We start from the raw sequence: 9613 nt of genomic DNA on the forward strand, positions 1-9613 counted from the left end.
ATTCTACTTAAAACATGTTCTATTTAGGAGGGACATTTCCCACTTTGTGCTCAATTTGATTATACTATTCTGTTAATTGTGAGAGTGTTTTTCTTCATGCTTCGTCCCTGGTATTGAATATGCCTTGTGCTTTTTAAGCATCTGTATTGAGCTGTAAAAGACATATAAAAAGTACACATAAACTAATATTAATGGTATGTAATTAGACTTGACATACAGACACATATGAAAACATCTCCAAAATGGAAATGACAAAAGGAGAATTCATGAGAATATAACATTGGTCTAGGAGACAATGCAGTCATGGTGCCTGCAACCAAAACATATGACCTGAATTCAAAGCACAGATCCTAGAGTGTGAGGAAAGAAACAAATCCTCTTCTGATTTTCACATTTCTGCTGTGGACATGCTCACCCATATGCATTGCACACACAGAGAGGAGAGAGAGAGAGAGAGAGAGAGAGAGAGAGAGAGAGAGAGAGAGAGAGAGAGAGAGAGAGAGAGAGAGAGAGAGAGAGAGAGAGAGAGAGAGAGAGAGAGAGAGATTAGAAAAATTATATTTTGATTCACACTGGGTGTACCAGTATGGGGCTAGGGAGATGACTCAATCTGTAAAGTACCTACCACACAAGCATGTGGACATGAGTTCATTTTCCCAAAACTTATTTAAAAAAATCATGATGTAACAACAGCTTATGGGTCAAGGGGAAAGGAGGTTCCTAGAAGTGTTTCAAGTATCCTAGCTTAGTTAACAGGCTTCAGGTTCAGTGAAAAATCCTATCTCAAAAGATGAAGGTGAAGAATGATTAAAGACACCCAACATTGATCTTCATCTTCCACAGGCATAAACACATATGTGTACACACCATATACACAAATAAAAATTGCCATATGCCTTTTCATGTTGGTTGTACCATTTTATATTCCCAGTAGCAATTCAGTAGGGTTATAGCTTCTTGTAATTTTCACTAGCATTTTATAGTTAGTTTTATTATTTATTTATTTGTTTTTTCCTCATATGTTTCTGTAAGACATTCTTGCAAATGCCTTTATTTATATTTATGGGAGTATTGTTGAACATTTTTATGTCAACATGTATTTTTATATCTATCTAGTCTCACTGATGAACTCTCTGGTTTATTACTACTTCCCCCATCTTTGTCTGTACCATACCCCAATTTGTTGGACACAGAATAAGGCTTAAGTAAAAATGAACAGAAATCACTGCTTTCTAGGAATTCATAAATATATTATTATTTTAAAATTAGTTTCAAAATTCCTTCCATTCCCTAGTTGTTGTTGAAAGGGAAAAGAAACTGAATACTTTCATATTAAAGCAAATTTTCTTAAATATGGTCTTGGGCTCTTTTTTATAAGTGAATTACTTTAAACAGAAATTTGAATAAATACGAAAAATAAATGTATATATTCTTTTGCTCTAAATCTATTCATAACCTCTCTTTCCTTCCTACTCTTTGGTCAATAAGAGAAAAATACAGCCATTATACTTGATGATTAAGTCATTTCTGGCTATTCACTAAGAATTTACACAACCACAATATTCTTGCCATCCTAGCTTAAATAGGCCATGGTAGGTATCACTAGTACCTGCCTAGACTAAATGACTTCTGCTACATTGGTTATACTCTTACTGTGCAAGTTTCTGAATCATACATGCAAACATGCTTATATATCTTTGTCACTATATATGCCAACATAAATTATAATATGTATTAGAATGACATTTTGTGTGTTATCTCCTTTAGAATTCTCTGGCTCTTAAATATTAGGTTCATGCCAATTATATGTTTGAAATTTCTTAAGGAATCATCAGATACTATGTCAAGTTGTTATGGTTGGAATGAGAAATGTCACTCATAGGCACAGGTGTTTGAATATTTGGTCTTTTATTGGGAGCAATATTGGGCAGGTTGCACAACCTTGGCAAAGGAAGTATATATCATTGGGCATAGCCTTTGAAAGTTCATATCTTGCTCTACATCCAGTGTAATTTCCCTTCTAAGTCCCTGTGGTTAAAGATGTGAGGTCTCTAGGTTTCCAACTCTGGCGCTATGCTGTCATGCTGTCCCCACAATTATGATTATAAACTCTAACTGTTTAGAGCTATAATCTCAAATAAAGTCTTCCTTAAATCGTCTTACTCATGGAGTTTTATCACAGTAACAGAAAAGTAACGGATAGAGAAGTTGGTACCAGAGAGCAGACTGTTACTGTGATAAACCTGACTTTGCATGTGGAAGAATGGTGGAAGATTATAGAACTTTGGATTGGAAAGACAGTTAAAAACTAAAAACAGAACTTAAAGGGCCATAGTAGTAGAAGGAGGCAGTAGTATTGACAGCAACGTGGACAGTGGAGGCATATAGGCTAAAGGCTTTAATCTATAATATTTTGGCACAGAATCTAGCTGTTGTCTTCCCATGTCCTGAGAAATTAACTGAGGCCATTTTTTTAAAGAGTGGGTTAATTTCTTTGGTGGAGATGTCAATACAGCTTACATTTAATCTATTGCTCAGTTACTTCCAATTTTCCTTATTTGAGTATACAAAAAAAAAAAAAGAGCAAGTGGGGAAGAAAGAAATAAAATTTGGAGAGAAAAAGAGGACTATGAAACATAATATTACTGCCAAGGTATGTGTTGAAAGAGGGACTCTCATTGTTACAAAGGTTGGTAGCATCATGAAGAGGCCTGGTTTGTACTGGATCAATTAAAAGGGTGTGCAGAGTTCAAAACAACATCCAGCCACACGTCCAAATTATGAAAGAGAGCCTAAGGAATTTTCCACTCTTAGAAAGCAATTGCTTCAACATACAAAAGCTGATGGTAATGTGGTTGAAGGGGATCTGAGTACGTACTAATGTGGCAGCTAAAAAGATTTGGAAGTATAAAACATACAAGTATGAGGAAGTTATAGGTTCTCTATAGATTCAGAGAGTGGCTGAGACCAGGCAACAGACAACAGGGGAGTTCCTGAAAGAAAGAAATCAAGAAAAACAAGAGGCCCTTTTCACACGAAGCTGTGAAAGTAAAATCTGGGTTGCTGTGGAGATTCTGAGAAGTTGAAAATGCCAGAAGTCTAAGATACCTGTCAAGGAAAGCTGCATATAGGAAGTTCAACCAGCCCCTGAGAGAGATGTAGATTGTAGGCAGCAAAGCTAGAGCGGTAGATCCCTTTGAAATTAGAGCCTTTGATATTAGACATGAAGCTACAGGCTTTGGAGTTTGAAGCACACAGGGTTTTAGTATTACTCTTGTCCAGTATGTATCCACCATCTCCCATTTTTTTTACCCCCCTTTAATGACAATGTGTATTCGGTGGCATTGTATATTGGAAATACGTATTTTTATTAGATATTTTCTTCATTTTAATTTCAAATGCTATCCTGAAAGTCCCCTGTACTCCTCCCCCACCCGCCCTGCTCCCCAACACACCCACTCTCTCTTCTTGGCTCTGGCATTCCCCTGTACTGGGGCATAACATTTTTTTTTTTAAATTCAGGGTCAGAGAGTGAACTGTGGTAGTTTGAAAGAGAATTCATAGACGTAGATTTTTGAAAACTTTGTTCCAGTTGGTGCCACTGTTTAGGAAGGTGATGCCGCTTTGCTGTAGAAGGAACATCACTGGAGGCAGGCTTTGAGATTGCATAACCTCACCCGACTTCCATATGCTTCCTACTTGTCATTAAAGGCGAGATTTCTCAGCTTCCTGTTCTAGCTATCTGCTGCCATACTATCCCTGACATTGTGGACTATAAATTTGTAGGTCAATAAACCTTAAATGAACTCTTTTTTATATATATATAAGTTTCATTGGCCATGGAGTTTTACCACGGCAGTGGCAGCAACAACAACAAAGTAAAACATTAGTCTCACTTTAATTCTTATTTCATTCTGACACTCAAAATTAGAAAGTCAAGTTTTTCTTATTCATACATAAGATGCTATGATTTTTTTTTTTTAATTTCATAGTATGTCTGGTCACATTAGATGAAATAGACTCGTTTCCTCAAGTGCACTGATCATTTCTCTGTATACTTCACCCTGGGTAAAGCCACTCAAGTTATTTTACTTTTATTTTTTGCAGTTCTATAATTTCTAATTAATAATATCTCTTTGTTGAATTCTGAGACAAATTTGTAATTACTTGTTAAAATATTTGTGTAACAAGATCTAAACAGTTTATAGTTATCTTCAGCCTATGATTAATCTCATGTAAGCTTCTGATAATGCTGTATGTATCCAATACACCTCTACAAGGAATGTAAGATTAAGTCACTACTAAGCTGCTGCTTCTTTTTGTTTCTGGATTTGTCTTTTGTTGTTTTGTTTTGGGATAGGCTTTCTCTTATAGATTTGGCTGTCCTGGAACTTGCATAGATCTATTTGCTTCTGCCTCCTATGTGCTGGGATTAAAGGTGTGCTCCACTACTGCCCTGGATGTACTATTCAGCTTCTTTTCTTAGAGGATACACAAACCAGCAAGGCCACCTTGCTTGTAGTAGGAGAAAACCTTCCTTCTGGGTCTTGAGAAACCCAGGGAGGGGTTAGTGGACAGCAGATTCATGTGGCTTTATTTTGCTTGGTGGGAACATCAGTTCAGCTCCCACTCCTCAGAGCTCGCTTAAAGAAATGAAGGGAGAAAGTGAAGCTACAAGTTAATTTTTTCTCCTAGCTGTGATAACTTCTTGAAGCAGAAGGATGCAGAAGTTCACTTCATATGAACTGTCTGAATAGCTCAACCAAGAAAAATATATTAAGGCATGATCAGGAAGAAGGTATTCATCATAACTGGTCCTTCCTTGCTGGCACCCTAATATCAGCTATATCCTTGATAATGGTAAGAGGTCTGTGTTGTACAAAAAACACAATGTATAGAAGTCTGTTATAGGAACCTGAAATGAGACAATTAACAATAATCTGAGATCAAGACAGCCTCTTCCTGGCCACATGTGTATATTTAGAAATCCAAAAGGGTTATAAACCACAATGAACAGAAATCAATATTTCTGGCATGGGATATTGAACAAACATAGGTTTCCCTCAAAAGAAAATGGAAAAGTTCACACTAAAGGTGGTATGTGTTCCCTTGAAATACCTTGCACTGTTAAAAGCAGTAAACTAAGAGAACAGAGCACAGACTGTCACAGTACATTGTACTACAGTTAAACAGAAATATAATATACAAGAACAAAAATGTAAGGATTTAATTAATTCAAGATATAATACCCAAGACTACCTGATGGAAAGAAAAATAGTGGTAGTGAAAAGAAAATATAGAATAAAATATGAAGATCAGAATCTCCTAAAATAAAAAGTAGTGTGACAGATTTCAATAATGTAAGCAGATGAACATATAACCTTCACCTGTAGGCAGCTCACTCCACTTCCTGAAAATAAGTGACAGAGCTGGTAGAAAAAAAAAGCCCATCTATTTTAAACTAGGAATGTAAAAATAAGGCAGTCTTAGATGCAAATTGTAATAGGTAAGGTGATGCCAATATGGAATACATATGTTTTATGATGTTGCTATGAGTCAGGATATATCTTTATAGGACACATTTTTTCTTTTATTTATTTATTTATTATTAGATATTTTCTTTATATACATTTCAAATGCTATTCCAAAAGTTCCCCATACCCTCCCTCCACCCTGCTCCCCTACCCACCAACTCCCGCTTCTTAGCTGTGGCATTCCCCTGTACTAGGGCATAAAAAGATTGCAATACCAAGAGGCCTCTCTTCCCAGTGATGGCCGACTAGGCCATCTTCTGCTACATAAGCAGCTAGAGATACAAGCTCTGGGGGTACTGGATAGTTCATATTGTTGTTCCACCTATAGGGTTGCAGACCCCTTCAGCTTCTTGGGTGCTTTCTCTAGCTTCTCCATTGGGGGCCCTGTGTTCCATCTTATAGACTGTGAGCATCCACTTTTGTATTTGCCAGGCACTGGTATAGCCTCATAAGAGACAATTATAACCAGGTCCCTTCAGCAAAAACGTCTGGCATATGAAATTGTGTCTCGGTTTGGTGGATGATTATGTGATAGATCCCTGAGTGGGGTAGACTCTGGATAGTCCATCCTTTTGTCTTGGTTCCAAAATTTGTCTCTGTAACTCCTTTCATGGATATTTTATTCCCTATTCTAAGGAGGAATGAAGTATCCACCCATTGGTCTTCCCTCTTCTTGATTTTCTTGTGCTTTGCAAATTCTATCTTGGGTGTTCTGTTTCTGGGCTAATATCCCCTTATCAGTGAGTGCATATCTAATGACTTCTTTTGTGATTGGGTTACCTCACTAAGGATGATATACTCCAGATCCATCCATTTGTCCAAGAATTTCATAAATCCATTGTTTTTAATAGCAGAGTAGTACTCCATTGTGTAAATGTACCACATTTTCTGTATCTATTCCTCTGTTGAGGGACATCTGGGTTCTTTCCAGCTTCTGGATATTATAAATAAGGCTGCTATGAACATAGTGGAGCATGTGTTCTTATTACCAGTTGGAACTTATTCTTGGTATATGCCCAGGAGAGGTATTGCTGGATCTTCTAGTAGTACTATGTCCATTTTCTGAGGAACTTCCAGACTGACTTCCAGAGTGGTTCTACAAGCCTGCAATCCCACCAACAATGGAGGAGTGTTCCACTTTCTCCACATCTTCGCCAGCATCTGCTGTCAACTGAATTTTTTATCTTATCCATTCTGATTGGTGTGAGGTGGAATCTCAGGGTTGTTTTGATTTACATTTCCCTGATGATTAAGGATGTTGAACATTTTTCAGGTGCTTCTCAGCGATTCGTTATTCCTCAGTTGAGAATTCTTTCTTTAGCTCTGAACCCCATTTTTAATGGAATTATTAAAATTTCTGGAGTCCAGCTTCTTGAGCTCTTTGCATATATTGGATATTAGTCCCCTATCAGAGTTAGGATTGGTAAAAATCCTGTTCCAATCTGTTGGTGGCCTTTTTGTCTTCTTGACAGTGTCTTTTGTCTTACAGAAGCTTTGCAATTTTATGAGGTCCCATTTTTCAATTCTTGGCCTTACAGCACAAGCCATTGCTGTTCTGTTTAGGAAATTTCCCCTGTGCCCATATCTTTGAGGCTTTTCCCTACTTTCTCCTCTATTAATTTCAATATTTCTCATCTTATGTGGAGGTCTTTGATTCACTTAGACTTGAGCTTTGTACAAGGAGATAAGAATGGATCAATTTGCATTCTTCTACATGATAACATCCAGTTGTGCCAGCACAATTTGTTGAAAATGCTGTCNTTTTTCCACTAGATGGTTTCAGCTCCCTTGTCAAAGATCAAGTGACCATAGTTGTGTGGGTTCATTTCTAGGTCTTCAATTCTATTCCATTGATCTACCAGTCTGTCATTGTGCCATTACCATGCAGTTTTTATCACAATTGCTCTGTAGTACAGCTTAATGTCAGGCATGGTGATTCCAGCAGAGTTTCTTTTGTTATTGAGAAGAGGTTTTGCTTTCCTAGGTTTTTTATTTTTCCAGATGAATTTGCACATTTCCCTTTCTATCTCATTGAAGAATTGAGTTGGAATTTTGATGGGGATTGCATTGAATTTGTAGATTGCTTTCGTCAGGATAGCCATTTTTACTATATTAATCCTGCTGATCCATGAGAATGGGAGATCTTTCTATCTTCTGACATCTTTAATTTCTTTCTTCGGAGACTTAAAGTTCTTATCATACAGATCTTTCACTTCATTGGTTAGAGTCACACCAAGGTATTTTATATTATTTGTGACTATTGTGAAGGGTGTTGTTTCCCTAATTTCTTTCTCAGTCAGTTTATCCTTTGTGTAGAGAAAGGCCATTGTTTTATTTGAGTTAATTTTAAATCCAGCTACTGCACTGAAGCTGTTTATCAGGTTTAGGAGTTCTCTGGTGGAATTTTGGGAGTCAATTATATATACTATCATATCATCTGCAAATAGTGATATTTTGACTTCTTCCTTTGCAGTTTGTATCCCCTTAATGTCCTTTTGTTTTTTTAATTGCTCTGGCTAGGACTTTGCGTACTACATTAAATAGGTAGGTAGAAAGTGGGCAGCCTTGTCTATTCCCTGATTTTAGTGGGATTGCTTCCAGTTTCTCTCCATTTAGTTTGAGGTTGGCTACTGGTTTGCTGTAGATTGCTTTTGGGGTATTGGATTTTGTTAAATGCTTTCTCAGCATCTAATGAGATGACCATGTGATTTTTGTCTTTGAGTTTGTTTATATAGTGGATTATGTTGATGGATTTCCATATATTAAACCATCCCTGCATCCCTGGGATGAAGCCTCTTGGTCATGATGGATGATCCTTTCGATATGTTCTTGGATTCAGTTTTTGAGGATTTTATTGAGTATTTTTGCATCGATATTCATAAGGGAAATTGGTCTGAAGTTCCCTTTCTTTGTTGGATCTTTGTGTGGTTTGGGTATCTGAGTAATTGTGGCTTCACAGAATGAGTTGGGTAGGATACCTTCTGTTTCTATTTTGTGGAATAATTTGAGGAGAGTTGGAATTAGGTCTTCTTTGAAGGTCTGATAGAACTCTGCACTAAACCCATCTTGTCCTGGGCTTTTTTTTGATTGGGAGACTATTGGTGATTGCTTCTATTTGTTTAGGGGAAATGGAACTGTTTAGATAGTTAATCGGATCCTTATTTTACTTTGGTACCTGGTATCTGTCAAGGAAGTTATCCATTTCATCCAGGTTTTCTAGTTTTGTTGAGTATAGCCTTTTGTAATAGGATCTGATGATGTTTTGGATTTCCTCAGGTTCTGTTGTTATGTCTTCTTTTTCATTTTTGATTTTGTTAATTAGGATACTGTCCCTGTACCCTCTAGTTATTCTAGCTAAGGGTTTATCTATCTTGTTGATTTTCTCTAAGAACCAGCTCCTGCTTTGGTTGATTCTTTGAATAGTTCTTTTTGTTTCCACTTGGTTGATTTCACCCCTGAGTTTGATTATTTCCTGCCTTCTATTCCTCTTGGGTGAATTTGCTTCCTTTAGTTCTAGAGCTTCTAGGTGTGCTGTCAGTCTGCTAATGTATGCTCTCTCTACTTTCTTTTCGGAGGCACTCAGGGCTATGAGTTTCCCTCTTAGGACTGCCTTCATTGTGTCCCATAAGTTTGGGTATGTTGTGGGTTCATTTTCATTAAACTCTAAAAAGTCTTTAATTTTTTTTCTTTATTTCATCCTTGACAAAGGAATCAATGAGTAGAGTGTTATTCAGTTTCCATGTGATTGTTGGCTTTCTATTATTTATGTTGTTATTGAAGATCAGCCTTAGTCAGGGGTTATCAGATAGGATGCATGGGATAATTTCAATATTTTTGTATCGGTTGAGTCCCGTTTTGTGACCAATTATATGGTCAATTTTGGAGGAGGTACCTTGTGGCGCTGAGAAGAAGGTATATCCTTTTGTTTTAGGATAAAATGTTCTTTAGATATCAATTAAATCCATTTGTTTCATAACTTCTGTTAGTGTCCATGTGTTTCTCTTTAGTTTCTGTTTCCAGGATCTGTCCATTGGTGAGAGTGGTATGTTAAAGTCTCCCACTATTATTTGTGTGAGGTG

The sequence above is a fragment of the Mus caroli genome, chromosome X (assembly GCF_900094665.2).
Source record: "Mus caroli chromosome X, CAROLI_EIJ_v1.1, whole genome shotgun sequence".
NCBI classification, from domain to species: domain Eukaryota; kingdom Metazoa; phylum Chordata; class Mammalia; order Rodentia; family Muridae; genus Mus; species Mus caroli.